Raw genomic sequence first — 15139 nt, forward strand, 5'->3', positions numbered from 1 at the left:
GTTTTTTTTTTCATGTCATCCATTCATCTCTCTCTTTCCTCTCTTTCTCTATCTAATTTTGTGAAGCATACTACATTATGTTAATAAAGTGAGTGTGATTAATTTAATTAATGATAAAATATCTATAATTTTTGAAACACCTATTTATGAAAATAACAAATGCTTTGAAATTTTTTAATAAGATAGATAAACGTACATGTATTTGCATATTTTAGCTCCAAATCATTGCACAATAATACTACATACAATAACGATGATTATAATTTTGTTCCCTCCCTCACATCCACATTCACACATTGCATTCCGTTGTTATTGGTAAGCGTTATGGGTGCAAGTGGAGCTAGCGTTATGGGTGCAAGTGGAGCTAGCGTTTTGTGTTGTGTACAATGCGAGAGTGCTTCCATTACTTAAAACTACTTTGAAAAAGAGCTCCTTTATTGTGTTCCTTGCTCAATACCTTTTGCTGACAAGAGAGATCTATAGCACCACTATGTAAAGCCTTTCAAAATATGCGAAGAATGCATTGATGCAGACGCTTGGGTGAAATGTGTGCGATGTTCGAGGGAAGCATGCGAGTCTCTTAATATGTAAAGAATGTGACGAATGCATGGATACAACCACTCGGGTGAAATGATTACGATGTTTGGGGAAAGGGTACGAGCCTCTTTTGTTTTGTGCATGATGCGTGTATCACGTATGGGTCAACGTTAGTGACGGAGCGGTCACACGCTTTGCATAATTAGAAATATTTAAATAACCATTGTTTCATCTTTCAATACTATTTTTAGTCAAATTTTTCATAAATAAAAATCATGTTCTTTATATTTTTTCTAATAAGCAAAATAGATAGAAATATGCAAATTTGAATGCTTTAGCACTAAGTGAAGATTCGGTAATGCAAGCGATAATAAGATCGAAAATCACAGTGGTAATAGAAGCGACAATATACATGATAATATCCGTAGTAATACTTGAACACCAAAAATTTGACGTCTCGTCTCTCTCTCTCTGTTCTTTGGCCAACCCATTTTGGACTCTCTCTCTACAAAGCGTAATACAATGACACGATAAATGTTTTCATAGTTTCATAGTGAAGTGTCTTAAAACACTACAATGTTCAGTTTTCCTTCCAACGTTTCGGATTTAATTTGTGAAGCTAGAACCTAATTCTTGAGACACCGATCGTCAAGGAGTTAACCTAAGAGAGAGTAAAAAAAAATACTTTTTTTTAATGTCAAAATGAGCACTATACTAAAAGATTGATAAAAAATTTAAAATTGTTAAAACATAGATAGATAGGTGGAGCTAGTATATAGATAAACTACTTCAATTTTTTTCTAGACCTTGCAAGGCCTTTAAAAAAAAAACGCTTATTGTGCCTATTCCTTGTATTCATTACATGCAGTTTTGGGCGAGCACTCATATGGTCCCAATTATTTATCATATCAAGGTCACAACTAGTAGGTACCCAAAACGTTTCTTTCATTTCTTTTTAAAAGACTCACTCAAGATCCTTTTGAAAACAAAAAGGAAAAAGGGGGGCAAAGGAGGAGGAGGATTGGCACGTGGAGAAGGGAGAGTAAAAGAGAGAGAGATGATTTAAGGTGTTTTGGGATATTTTTTTGCGACGTTAAAATTCTCTTCTTCTTCTTCTTCTTCTTCTTCTTCTTCTTCTCTCACTGTGCTGAGGACGAAGTGATGGCCCATCAAAGCAAGGTGAGGAGGTCGCTCACGGTCTGAGGATGGGTGGCAAGACTTGCGTTGCATGGCGTCAGTTTTGATGCGAAGCCAGGCTTGTCGTTTCTAGTCGGGCTACCTTGTGATCGAGTGGCTCTACGCAGACTGCTTATTTCCAACCTATCTCAATACATTCTTGCGTTGCTTCATGTCTGGAGTGCAATGGATCAACTTGTTGTGTGGCCCTCTTTACGTGCAGCTCCCATGGATACTCCGCTCTAGCTCTTGTCCGTGCTCATCTTGGTTTTGCCGCCTCTTCCATTGCACGACTGATTGATTAACCTTGCAGTTGGAAGGAAAATCCCTCTCTCTCGGTGCAAGTTGGAACAGAGCACATCTCTGTCTCTATCTGCTGCATTTGTAGATGGGCCAACATTGGCTCGAATGTCCATGCGCATGACGGGCCTCGGGTCCATGATGGAGGAGAGTGGTGGGTCAGAGAGAGAGAGAGAGAGAGAGAGAGAGAGAGAGAGAGAGAGAGAGAGAGAGAGAGAGATTTTTTCTGGCTAGTGTCATGTATGTGGGTGAAGTCCTCGACGAGGCCACGTGGCAGTGTGACACATTCTATTACGTAGGTGGTGGGCAAGAGCGGCTATGGCTGTGGTCACCATCGCTGATGAAGCTGCCATGCCACAGCTTCTCCGGTAGCTGCAGCAGCCCTAGAGCAGGATTTGCACTTAATGCAGCAATGCATTTTTCGACAGATGTGTTCTAATCTGGAGATAGCCGCTCCCTCGGAGTGGGAAGAAGAGGTCCTACTCTACGCTTGCCTTTGACCAACACAACGGGTTCCTGCCTTGTCGATGCGCTCGATCGTCACCATGGCCCTTCTCCCCTGCTTCCACCTACATCTGTCCTAACCAACACACACACACACACACACACACACACACACACACACACACACACACACACGTGTGCGCGCGCCTTTGGAAAAACGTGTGCAAGCAGATCTGCACAACAATCTGCACATTGAATGAGCCCACCACACACCCGGTTCATTAGATGCGGGGCACAGAGCTCAGTGAGTGTTGCCCTGGTCTGCAAGGCGGAGAGAGAGAGAGAGAGAGAGAGAGAGAGAGAGAGAGAGAGAGAGAGAGAGAGAGAGAGTCTCTCTACTACCATGGCATGGGATGAGAGAGAGGCAATGGTTGGCATTGGTATCTCTGCCATAAGTGCCGCCTCTCTCTCTGTCTCTCTCTTACTCTCTCTTAGACATAGGCGAGGTCGAGGAGGGATGTGCAGGAAGAGGGCAGCTCGTTGCGACGGGGGGATTCGGCGAGTGCTACGCAGCTAGTAGGTTGGACAAGACAAGAACGTAATGGAGCGGGCGCATCACCTCCAGCTTAAAGAGTAATGGTAAAAGCCATAAGGTTTTTTTTGTATCCGAGCGAATCTTCCTAAGTAATTAGTTAATGAAATGAAAAAGTAGAGCCAATAGATCATAAAACTATTAGAATACAATTTTGAAAAACTCTATGATTATTGCATTAAAGGTCATGAATTGTTTATTTGAAGATTCTTTCTTACATTCAAAACCTTGGGAAAAGGAAACAAGTGTTTTGTTTTGGTACCAAAGTGTTAAAGGTTACAAAGCTAGATCATCTCTTGAGTCCTTTAATTAGTACGAGACGATGACATAATCTTTCTGTACCCATAATCTTTTTTTCGTTTGTTTTAAGAGGAATAAAAGGAGATACTGTTTGAGTTCAAAGCAAAAAAAAAAGTTGAATAGCTTTTAACCTTGAATTATGTCTTAAGTTATCATTCTAAGAAACTAATGCATCTCATCTCATTTTCATTTTCTAGTATCTTAGGGAAATAATTGGCTCAGTTGAAAAGGCCAAATGGGAACGAGACACTTGGAGAAGAGAGAGAGGGAGATTTTTATGGATTTAGACCCAGCACCTCTAAAATTTCAAAAATTCCCAACATTTTTCGATCTTTATTTTGTTTTGACAATTGAGATTCATTTTTTGGTGGTTGATTGCCTCGTTAAAAAAAGGCAATTATGTCTAAAATTAATGAAGCTATCAGTCTCCAAACCCTACATAACCAACTCAAATTCTATTTTTATCATCTTGTATTGATAGACAATCAGTAGACAATCAGTCTTCTTATGGAAAGGTACAAGTTTTCCTATCTTTGAAGAAATTTCATCTCCCAATTTAGGAAAATTTGAAGGGCATTTTGGAAATTTATGACAAAATAGTGGGGGTCCTCTGGGAAATTTTGAAATTTGAGGGGTGTTTTACTGGGAATAGAAGCGAAACAAAGTCAACATCTTGCTTGGGGGTTTATTAAGGCTTTAAGATTAAGGGAAGGTGGCACATGTAGAGGAGCTGAGAGAGAGAGAGAGAGAGAGAGAGAGAGAGAGAGAGAGAGAGAGAGAGAGAGAGAGAGAGAGAGAGAGAGAGAGAGAGAGAGAGAGAGAGAGAGAGAGAGAAGCTGTCATGTGTTAGCGCATTGCTGAAGCGACAAAACAGGATTTTTTTTAATGCCAGTGTGAGTCGATGATGGGGAGAGACAGAGGGAGCATCGCACAACAAGCACCTCTCTCTCTCTCTCTCTCTCTCTCTCTCTCTCTCTCTCTCTCTCTCTCTCTCCTTCCTGCAGGTTGTCGCGATAAGGGTACCAAACGCGTAGTTGATCGGCTTTGCCAGGCGCAATTGCAACAGAAACCGAAACGACGGGCATGGGTTTCATTTGCTGTCGATCTTTGAACGCAAGAGGAGCCTATTCAAAGCTCATGTGCGTGCGCTGATCAGGGCCATGGACACATTGGGAGAAGGAGGGGAAGAGAGAGAGAGAGAGAGAGAGAGAGAGAGAGAGAGAGAGAGAGAGAGAAAGAGAGAGAGAGAGAAGGTCGCTGCCATGGCAAAGGAGAGCGGGGAGTTGGCAATGGCGACGGTGGCTCACAGACAATGATGGCGATAGACTGGGGCGAGGCGAGGGTGGATCATATTTTGCCTTTGAACTCAGAGATTCCTTAAGGAATCTAACGAACTAATTAATCCATTCTTGTCGAATAGACCCAGTATGTTAGCATAAATTCATTTCTAGTCTAGTATCCCACCTTGGGTTTAAGGTTGACATAGCTTAACATTGAATTCTGAAAAGGAGATTGGTGTTAAATGACAAAATGTTGATGTATCAATCACTAACAAGACCAAAATAACTACTTTATTTTCTAGCTTTGGCATAAACATGAACCAGAGTTGTACATTGAAAATTTTTCAAGAGATATAGATTTGAAAATTTTTCTCCATCTCACTAGTAGAACAATGACCACAACAAATCTCAACATACCAATACCAATCCCCAACAAGTGTAAGCTCCAAATCAAGTTTCTAATGGCTCAAAGAAGGTAAATTGTTTTGAGTATTTATGATTTAGTCATTATGCTCGTGTAAATATCTAGCCAATAACAAAGGTAAAGGTAATGGTCAATTAAATGGTCAAATAAATGGCGATAATCACAACAACAATTAACAAGGCTACAAAAACAACGGTACAAAATGGAAAAACACTCAACCTTATTAAAGAATCGCCTTCAAGTGGCAACAAAGTTGAAGCTGACTATGGTGAGAGGATGATCCTCATTATGATCGTAAAATGAAAGAAATTCTCAAGGCATCTCTATATCTTCTCATAATTTGCTAAAAGTGGACACATCGCAAGGCAAGGATTGAAGTGCACATATGTGATGCTCGTGCGGAGAGAGAGAGAGAGAGAGAGAGAGAGAGAGAGAGAGAGAGAGAGAGAGAGAACACAATTGTGGGATGGAGCAATGTGGCAAGAAGCAACACTCACTCCTTATTCTTCTATGTATAAAGAATAAGTGAGTAAGTTAGTAGAGTCAGTGGGTGGCTGGGCGCCGGATGTTCGACCTTGAGAAAGGGCACAACACCTGTACCCCAACAACCTCCCACATAAAGGAGAATGTGCCAAAAGTGGGTGTTACTAGCTAAACTACTAGTAAATACAAGAAACTAAGTGAGAGAATCTCTCAACTATGCCCACTGGCTTGCTCTCTTGATCTACATGAACCCGTATTGGCTCTAATGATAGACAACCGTGCGTATCCACACTAGAGCCTGCATGTACATCCCGCAAACAACTCTGTATGGTCTACAAAGCTGCACAATGCGTCATGCTGGTGTCAATCATTGTAGACTGACATTCCCTGCCGCAAATGCTCCCATTGCAGATGGTACATCAGGCCTTGACACTAGTCGATCGAGCAAGACACTCGAACACTAACAAAATATGCACAAACATGGTTGTCCTAGCCTCCTTTGTACTATGTGAAATCCCTGCATCATTAGGACTAAAGAAAAATGGATGTGACCAATTAGAGGTGCTCAATACTACGACTATCTCTGCATCCGTCGTACCATGCACCACTTGTTCTAGAATAACCATGTCAGCATCTAGCATAAGGTTATCCAAGAACACCATACTTGCCATCTTTGCTTGTGTCTCTAGGGAGCAGAGCCGCTCTACCTCTATCTGCATAGACTCTGACAACATATGTTATGTCTCACTAGAGCATTGCCACTCTACCTCTGTCTCTGCATAGTGTACTGGCATGTTTTGCACAACTACATGATCTATCTCATGAGCATGGTGGAGCTCACCCGTGAAGGAGACATGTCTTGTATCTCACTCAATGCATACTCGCAACAAAACTGAGACTATGTTGTCTCGTACCTTAGATCCATGCATATGATACACCAAGACACTGTGGGATCCCTTGGCAATCATTAATTATCCACAATGCATTTGGAAAGACTGCTCTTTAAGCAATGTTTGACACCCACAATTTGCTAACTGTCTCACTGAGTTCAAGCTCTATCTCAGCTGAGGAACATGGCGAACATGTTGTAGCGTACAGGATGCACCACTGGGCAATGATAAGAAAACAGCTCCTTCACCTGCAATGTCAAATACCAAACCATCGGGCAAAATGCACACACATTAGGAAAAATATGAACCCTCTAGGGTCCCTTTGGGATTAAGGTTAATTAGAGGCCAGCCAATAGGAAGAGGGTGGTGGACACACTCTATACCCTCAAAAAAGTAGGGGGACAAGGTAGCCTTACACCTCTTAATGGCCTCTTACCTAATGAGAAGGTAAGGGAGGTGGCTAGGGGAAAGGGAGGGGGGGGACCACTTTGACCTTTTTTCCCCCACTTTTTGGCCCGGATTTAAAAATACACTAAAAATTTCAAAATTTCAAAAAATTTCAAATTTCAAGTTTTCCCTCTTTAAAAGGTCCCCTAACCTATTTCATGGTCAAAAAAGTATTTTTGACCTCCAAAAGTCAAAAACGTGCACTAAAAAATTCCAAAAAATTAAATTTTTTCAAAAAATTTCAAAACATCATTTTCCACCCTCCAAAGTCTTTCCAAACCTATTCTATAGCTAAAAGTGATTTTCTCTCTCTACAAACCCTTTTCCAAGCTCTCCATGGCTGCAACAACCACATGCACCCCCTATAGTCCAACATTATCTCTCTACTAGCTTTCTCCCATCTCCATTGTAGCACCAAGCAAGCTTCTTCCCCATCTCTTCCCCTTGCCCACCACATAGTTCCACACCAAGCTAGCTCCTCTCCCTTCTCTCACCTCCATTACAGCATGAAACAAGATTCTCCTCCTACTACTTTCATTCACTCGCACTACATGGAAACCTCTACTCCCGAAGGTGGAAAAAGCATCAACTCACATGACTTGCATACCACAAGAACAGGAGGTGTGAATAGTGCATGGGCATTGCAAGGATTCATCTCCAACATAAAGATAGAATGGTGAGAAAACTACCCTTGTAGCTTACATTCAGAGCTTAAGATCATCTCCATCTTTAAGTTTATCATGCTGGAGGGAATTAACCTCTTTATGGCTTTCAATGTTTAGGCTTCACACCTCATAACATTGGGTGGTGCTATTTTGTTGATGGCTTTGGTGCGCCATCTATAGTTTTGTAGCATGTGATTGAGTCTCACAATGTAAGTAAGTTGTGTTATCTATGGAGAGTCATCAAAGATTTTTCTTATAATTTATTCTTTGTATAGTTGTCATTAGATTATTAGAATGATATCATTTTGTACTTTATAACTTTGTGCTCACATAATCTGTTGTTTACTTACAGAGTCAACTTGTTTTGAGAGGACATGAGCAAGCAACCATGTGCAGAGATGGAAATCACCCTATTTTTGTTCCGTGAGGAACCTTTCACTACCTTGTTAAAAGATTTTGATAAGAATAGTAGGATTTTTGTAGAATCTTGAACCAATAGGTACTCTCTAGGAGCTCTTAGAAAAGCCATCCCTATAGTACTACTATCTTCCCTCGTGTCATAGACACACAAATACTCGTGTATATGAATTTCTAGATGAGAAAGACAAATACTTGTAAGAGAAGCGTAACAACAACAACATTGTCTCCATTTGTAATTATTTTTATGAGGCTGGATTCCTCTATAAATGCAATATAAATATTTCTTTTTGTTAAATGGTGTCGCACTGAGTGAGAGTATTTTATTTAGATTACTGGAGTTTCATACAGATTTGAGAAATATTGTTGATTTTTTTGGATATTCTGATTTGTCTATAAGATGTTTGAAGTTTCAAGTCTTAATCATTCCACCATGAAGAAATTCATGCAATATTTTGATTTCAGTTTAATCACTAATGGTTATTCTTATTAAGTGGATCATAACCTTTGTCAAGATGTCCTCATTTGGGGATGTTGAATATATATCAATAGCAACATTTCAAAAGTTGAGAAAGCTAAATTCTTGCTTTCCAAAATGTTATTGTTTCCATACTATTCCTATGCCAAGCTTGACTTAGAGAAATGACAACTTGAGATGGAGGTGTAGATATATAGGGGTGAATTATTATTGATTCTTGTTTCATCATATATATTATAAAGCCTTTGAGTTTCCACCTTTTTGAGTAGTGTTGACAAGTTTTTGGTATCAAACCTTCTTAAATATCCCTATTCATTCGCTATTGGTAGCTATTTATTTGGTATTGTTAAAGATCATACCAATAGCTATCACCTTGTGAACTTAATTGTTGAATTGCGGATTTGATTTTTACTATGTAGCTCATTTGGATAGAGAAAGTGTAAACATAAATTATAGATACATGCATTGTTAACATAGAAGATATGTATCACTCGAACCTATATAACTGCTAATCAAGAAACCTTTGGTCGGATACTATAACAATAGGGGTCACATGTGGTTTTAAATACCAAAAAAATGGCTTAACCAAAACATTTCCAAGAACACGAGGTGAACACAAGGAAGTAAAAATTGGCTCCTTGTTTGGTTGATTTCTAGTGCTAAATGTTCTGAGTGCACAAAATTTGTAAGGCCTTTGACCTTGCGAGTTCACTAAAGTATATGTAACATAGCACATGTGTTCAACAGAAGGGAATTTATATTCTTGTAAAGTTACAGAAACATGTGTAGGTAAGGCCTATAAGGGCTACTTTCAATCCATTGTGGTGAACGGACATGATATAGGAAAATTTGACATAGTGAATACTCCGGACATCAAACACTACAACTCTATCTCATGGCCATACATTAAAACAAAGCCCCTATTTGTCATTTTGAAGCCCCAGAGACCCTCAACAAGAGGGACCACAACGGGGCGTAGAATGCCCATCCAGGCACAAATAGGGACCAAGATATTTCCAAGAACAGGGGATGGACACAAGGAAGTAAAAAATGGTTGATAAGCATGATACAAGTTTTAGGTATCTGCCATTTGGGGGGGGGAGGGGTTGCTATGAACACATTAAACTACCCAGTTCTATCTCATGGACATGTATTAAAAAAAGCTTGTACTTGTCATTTTAGGGGCCCAGGGACCCTCAACAAGAGGGGCCACAAGGGCGCGCAAACTGGCCATCCAAAAATTTTGGATGGCCAGTTTGCGCGCCCTTGTGGCCCCTCTTGTTGAGGGTCCCTGGGCCCCTAAAATGACAAGTACAAGCATTTTGGATGGCCAGTTTGCGTGCCCTTGTGGCCCCTCTTGTTGAGGGTCCCTGGGCCCCTAAAATGACAAGTACAAGCTTTTTTTAATGCATGGCATGATACAATGTTTAGCTATTTGCCATTGTGGGGGGGGGGGGGGGGGGGGGGGGGAGTTTGCTATGAATACATCAATTTGCCCAACTCTATCTCATGGCTATGCATCAAAATTTTTGGATGGCTGATTTGCGCGCCCTTAAGGCCAAATTTTGGATGGCTGATTTGCGCGCCCTTGTGGCCCCTCATGTTGAGGGTCCCTGGGGCCCTAAAATGACAAGTACAAGATTTATTTTTATGCATGGCATGATACAATGTTTAGCTATTTGCCATTGTGGGGGGGGGGGGGGGGGGGGAGTTTGCTATGAATACATCAATTTGCCCAATTCTATCTCATGGCTATGCATCAAATAAAGCCTGTACTTGTCATTTTAGGGCCCCAGGGACCCTCAACATGAGGGGCCACAAGGGCGCGCATATCAGCCATCCAAAAATTTTGGATGGCTGATATGCGCGCCCTTGTGGCCCCTCATGTTGAGGGTCCCTGGGGCCCTAAAATGACAAGTACAAGATTTATTTTTATGCATGGCATGATACAATGTTTAGCTATTTGCCATTGTGGGGGGGGGGTGTTTGCTATGAATACATTAATTTGCCCAATTCTATCTCATGGCTATGCATCAAAAAAAGCATGTACTTGTCATTTTAGGGCCCCAGGGACCCTCAACATGAGGGGCCACAAGGGTGCGCAAATCAGCCATCCAACTGATTTGCGCGCCCTTGTGGCCCCTCATGTTGAGGGTCCCTGGGGCCCTAAAATGACAAGTACAAGATTTATTTTTATGCATGGCATGATACAATGTTTAGCTATTTGCCATTGTGGGGGGGGGGGGGGGGGGAGTTTGCTATGAATACATTAATTTGCCCAATTCTATCTCATGGCTATGCATCAAAAAAAGCCTGTACTTGTCATTTTAGGGCCCCAGGGACCCTCAACATGAGGGGCCACAAGGACGCGCAAATCAGCCATCCAAAATTTTTGGCCTTAAGGGCGCGCAAATCAGCCATCCAAAAATTTTAAAACTGTGTACAAACTTTAAAATAACCAAAATTTTCTTTAAAAAAAAGTTATTGCTAAAAATTTGAAAATAGACCACTCTTAGACTTCCCACAATGATAGAAATCAAAAGGTTCAAGGAGAGGTCTGGTGTCACAAGTGCATGGTAGGAATCTAATTGAGGCTTATTCCGTCAAGATCTCTTATACTTTATTATGTCTTCTCATGTACAATCTTACCAAACAAAAACAAACTTACACTTTAAATGACTACAAATTTTATTTAACTTATCAAACAATCTAAAATATGGTAGACCTAGAGTGCTCTTACACATCAACAAACAAAAAAGTCCAAATTTCTTCTCATTAACTTTGATAAACATACATCTGTGAACACTTTACAACGAGTAGTGTGGTCATAGTTCTTACATCCATTCCATGACATGGTATGCTCCTGGGGTGACCTATCACATAAAAATATCTTTGGTAGGAGTGCCCTCATGTTAGGAAAGAGTGTGTTGCTACTGATGAAAAGTTTTTGCATTGTCCTACTAGGGATCTCTTCATGTCAGCATAATGATTTTTGGTGTAGTGGGAGCCACATTGCCGCTGAGGAGAGCTTTGTGCCACCGTAAAAGCTTCATGTTATGCCAGTTCCTTAAGCCGTTCTTGCAAACAACGCCACTCAACTAGCATAGCAAGAGGTCACCTTGTAACAAAAACATGTATGAATTCAATATTTGCAAGCTATATAATGAAGACACTTGTTAAGTATATGTTGTACAAATTTGCAAGTATTTCTATCTAGCTGGGAATAAACAATATAAAAATATACATTAGGATGAGACTACCACCGCTAATAAGCATGGATTTGAAGCACCTACCTGCAAGATGTAACAAAGAAGACTGTTTTAGAGGAAAAGTGGTGACACTTGGCCTCTTTAACCTGCAGCCTTTCACTATTTGTGCATAAAAGCAACCTTTGTGCCAAGCACTACAAAACAAGTAGAGGAAACACCTTAGACTTCAAAGTTTATGATAAGAAGAACACAATCAAAAGTAAGAAGTATATTGTTACCTTGCATAAAGGGGTGTTTTATTCAAATATGTGATGGTATTGGCAAGATATTGAAGAATCGTCAACATTCATCTCACCGATGCTACAACGTTCCTGGGATGACCTCTGCTCACCCTCACGTGCGGCCTTCGATGCAAACGTTGCGAACAAGCAAATATGTATGCATACGATTTGTGATGTCCTTGAGCACCATGGTAGTTGTTGCATGCGGAAGCAAAGGATGAAAAGAGAGAGGGGGGAGGGAGAGAGAGGAACATGGGAGAAGACAAGGGGGTAGTGGGGGAGAGAGAGAGAGAGAGTGGAGAAGGAGGAGAGAAGGGGGCAGGGAGGGAGAGGGAGGAACATGGGAGGAGAGAAGGGGACAGTGGGAGAGAGGGAGAGAGGGGAGGATGAGGAGAGAAGGGGCAGGGAGGGAGAGGAGAGGGAGAAAGGAGGGAGGAGGAAGAGAGAAGAAAGGTTTTTTTTTTTGGGGGAGTTTTTTTTTTGAAAAATTGGACTTTTAGTGCTTGGAAGTTTAAAAAAAATGTCAAAAAATACTTTTTTGATATGGATATATGTTGGGGGGGAGTTTTAAGTCAAAAATAAGTAAAAATAACTTTTTTTTAAAAAAGTCAAATTTTGGCTCTTAGTGATCCACGTTTTTGATGATGTGGCCACACCTCTTTACTCCCTTCACTTTCAAAAAGCTAGAGAGAGAAGGTGACCTCTTAGGTCCACATCCTACATGTGTCAAAAAAAAAAGCTAGAAAAGCCTACTCAAAACTAGCTTCTTGAATGTCCTTGTCCCCTTAACCCTACACACCATTAGCCTTAATCCCTAAAAATTAGGATTCCTTACAAGGCCCATGCAAGGTTCATATTTCTCCTAATGAAACAAAGGTCCCACTAGAGAATGTGTTGAACCACTCACGATGTGGTGTGACGTGGAAAACTGCATCCTCATCTAGCAAACAATGAGAAGATGTGTCACCTCTTGTAGACATGTAAGCATGAGGAATACTAAAGGCAAATGTGACATTATCATCACTGGCATACGAAGCCACTACTCTAGTATGTGTCTAAAACTCAACTGCATCACACATACATCTTTCCTGTTGCCTCATACGTCTAAAACAACGACGTCTAATGTGCCTTGTGTGACCACAATGACAACAATGCAAGTATCGCTAACTATGAGACCACCGTCTCTCATGAGTCATCATTGTTGAGTCTAAACTATCACACATGTCTACAATATGGGATGCCAAGAAACCAAAATATGGTGAGAAATCCTGGGAGAAAACTGGTAGAGTCTCCCTTGTAAACTGAGCAAAAACTCAAGCAAAATCACAATCATAAACCATGCCAAACTAGCAACAAAGTGGGATATCATTCGAGAACTATATAATCATGAAAACCATGATCAATCACATCAAAAGCAATGCTCACATATACATAAAATAGCTCCACAATCTGTTTTATATGCAAGCGTACAATCTGGAACAAACAACTTAAGCGAACATAAAGCACATAACCATATATGCAAGTAGTGAGCAAACACGCTCAAAACACATCCCACAAGAAGATTGCATGCAAAAATATGCAAAAAACCTATGGAACTTGTGATTGCTTTGTAATCTGTAGCCACACGAGCATATGAAATCCTCACTCCTGCGAGAGTGGATGCAAGGACACTAAATTCGTGTCCAAACCAACAAAACCTATCAATAATGGGAGTCAAACTTGACCACCAAACCATCAGAGAGTAAATTGCATATACGCTCAAAACATGGCAAGAAACTGTGAAAAATTTGACAGTGTTTCCCTTGAAAGCTGAGTAAAAACTCAAAAGTCTCACCAAAGCCACATAGAGCATGAACAAAGACTCAATGTCTTAGTAAAGAAATCCACAAATGATATATACATAAAATTGCAAAAACCCTAGCAAATAGCTCACTCTTGAACGAGTGGCTCTATGGATGATTGCACTTGACTAAAGACCCTGTAAACCTATGAACTTGCTACCTGTGAGCTATATATAGCTCATGCTATATTCGCATATGCATATATAGCATAGCCGCACAAAACTATGATAAAAAATCTATGAAGTCACACAATCATACATGAACACAACACATGTGCTGCATAATCCACACTGTAAAAGTGCAAGCTATGAGTAGAAAACCTCGACCAAAACTAATCCTTGGTTGGAACTCCAATGCTCGCCACCCGTGTTGTTGATGCAGAAGACCACCTCTGAGCAAGGTGTGTGCTTAAGAAACCACGTCTCTCAAGATACCGCTTTGATGGTATGTAAATGCCTCCGTGCTTTGTTGCCCAAATCTACCAAAAACCCACAAACCACAAGCTATGCACAAGCTCAAATTGCATCTTCAGTTCAGAGTCTATGCACCCAACTTTAAGCACCTATCGTGCTTCCAAAGTGCATCAAACTCACACACTGTGCGAAAAAAAAAATCTTTTTTTTTTTTGCATACAGTCAGTCTGAGTTGAATATACGCAAATTGGTGAGGAATTTGCATAAAGTTTCTTCTGCAAAGTTGTAGACCATGTTGAAATAGAGGGCATTAGGGCATAGTTTTTATATCTTCATTCTATAAGGAGAAAAATGAATATGAAAATAGTGCTGCTATGCACACAATTTTAGAACAACACCTTCACCTGCACACTATCTTCTGCATTGTCTTCTGATCTTCCACAAGAGCATATATCACTCTCAGCTCTCATTGCGTTCTCACAAAGCTTCCAAGATTTCTTGCTCTCTCCACTGTCAAGAGTGAGCGAGCTACCACATCAAAGCTCTAATAGTCGACGTGCTCCTCGTGATTGCATGATTTCATTTTTGACATCTTACACACCAACTCACTCTACATCATGTTTCATATCAGTATAAGGCTTAGACCTAAGCCTTATCCAAAATCAATGGTGTAAATGTAAGAACCAAGAGAGAGTTGAAATTTCTTTTGGTGGTTTTGCACAAATACGATTATTTTTTGTTGCACCTTTGTATTAAATTGATGTGATTCTGGATATTCCATTGAACATCATGAATTCAATCCACCAATTGATTAAAAAATAGTTTCAATCACTCTCACAAATAGTAATAAAATAGTTTTCATTCAAGATATACTTGACCTATCCAAAACTTTTCAAATCTCTCTCACAGAAGCTAAGAAAGCTATCAAAAATTAAAATAGAAACATATCTTGTGCTTGTCTT

The sequence above is a fragment of the Adiantum capillus-veneris genome, chromosome 21 (assembly GCF_014529385.1).
Source record: "Adiantum capillus-veneris isolate H3 chromosome 21, ASM1452938v2, whole genome shotgun sequence".
Lineage (NCBI taxonomy): Eukaryota > Viridiplantae > Streptophyta > Polypodiopsida > Polypodiales > Pteridaceae > Adiantum > Adiantum capillus-veneris.